This window comes from Condylura cristata, unplaced genomic scaffold, assembly GCF_000260355.1.
Source record: "Condylura cristata isolate star-nosed mole 26May11 unplaced genomic scaffold, ConCri1.0 scaffold00006, whole genome shotgun sequence".
NCBI classification, from domain to species: Eukaryota; Metazoa; Chordata; class Mammalia; order Eulipotyphla; family Talpidae; genus Condylura; species Condylura cristata.
The window spans coordinates 28,400,919-28,402,417 of NW_004567107.1; the positions used below are offsets into that span (position 1 = coordinate 28,400,919).

Below are 1,499 nucleotides of genomic sequence, written 5' to 3' on the forward strand. Positions count from 1 at the left end.
CTGGTTTAATCATATTTCCTATCTAACAAAGGCTTTCTGTTTAGCTTTTTCTGTTTAGTGTTCTACTTCTAGCTGTCTTGACAATTTTCAAACTCATAAAATGTCCAAAGCTAAACAGACTTCTCAAAAAGCAGCTCTCTTATTTTCTCTTTCTTGACATAATTATCAACAAACTCACAACTTCTTCCTTGGTTTCTCTCCTTCCTCCTTCAGATATTTATCTTCATTTATGTTCTCAGGCTATCTCCTTTGCTGTAACAACAATCAATTGCCAAATCTGTACATTTTGCTTCTACATCACAACTGAACCGTGCTATTTTAAATTCCTCCCGAACCATCTTTAGCCACTCACGTCCTTTTACTTGACCTGTTGTAGGTCTACCTGGAAGTTTCCCCACGTCCTTTCTGCATCCATCCACAATAAAATCTCGTTTTTATTTCAAAACTTTTAAATACAGATTCTTCCACTTGTCACCAGATACCCTCCTCCTTTGCCTCTGTTACTTATCAACATGTTCTAGAGTCTTAACAATTTTTTTTTTTTCTGAGAAGACCTTTCATGTATCTCCCTTTGTAGAGGTTCTCCTGTTAACTCATCTTGCTGTAAAACCCTCACCCATCAAGGTCAATCCTAAATGCCTTCTCTAAGGCCCCTTTCTTTTCTTCCACACAGATATGAGCAGGACTCTATTTTCACACAGCACCTGCCATGGTTTGCCTTCTATCATAACCTTAATCTTTGTCTTATTCCTAACTCTAGGACCTCACTTCTGTAACCCAGTAGCAACATACTTTTTCTGTAACCCAGTAGCAACATACTTTTGGTGCGTGTGTGTCTTAGTTGAATTTAAGTGATTTAGGTAGACACTGTGATGCAAAGGTAAGTAGCACAAACTATGAAGTCAGTGCAGCTGCTTTTGGGCTCTGCCACTGATTGTGAGGCTTTGGGTAAGTCACTCGGGTCAGTAAAATGAGAATATTGCCACCGGATGGAGCGTCAGGGGCGATAACGGGAGAGTGCTGTGTTGGACGGAGAACTGAGCTCTACAAGAAGCCTCGTTTATTTCCTTCCACACATTTGTCTGATGCAGACCTGCTCTTCAAATCTTGGTCTGCAGCATCGTCCCTACTTTACTCATCAGACGTCGGGACCCGAGTGTGGCTGGGCACCCGGACCACCAGGTTCCGAGGCTCTTTTCCATTCCCGGGATCTCGCCCGCTCTCCGCTACGCAGGTGAGGACGCCGAACCCCGGGGAACGGCCGGGAGCCCTATTCTCTCCCGAGGCCTCCCTCTGCCCGGTAACCCCCAGACCGCGGCGTCGCCGCCTACGTGAGACGTTTGGACCCTGCCCGGCCCCCGTAGCTCCCCTTCTCCAGCAGGTGGTTCTGGTCTTCTCCCCCTAGTCTGGGTGCTCACGTCACCGGCGAACCTCGACCCACGCGCCAGCGCCACCACCCCCCGAGAAAATAAACAAACCCCCGCGCGCGGCTGGCGCGC

At 47.2% G+C, this 1,499-nt stretch overlaps 1 protein-coding gene across 4 annotated transcripts in view; it reads left to right on the forward strand.

The window, feature by feature from the left end:
• The first annotated feature begins 1,168 nt into the window (after positions 1-1,168).
• Positions 1,169-1,499, forward strand: part of GKAP1 (G kinase anchoring protein 1) — a 58,697-nt gene continuing 58,366 nt past the window's right edge. The window contains exon 1 of one of the 4 annotated variants that reach the window (XM_012721122.1): positions 1,169-1,234. The gene's annotated coding sequence lies outside the window, so the exon portion shown is untranslated. The remainder of the gene's footprint in view (positions 1,235-1,499) is intronic. The other 3 variants (XM_012721121.1, XM_004677536.2, XM_004677537.2) reach the window with 3 other exon arrangements.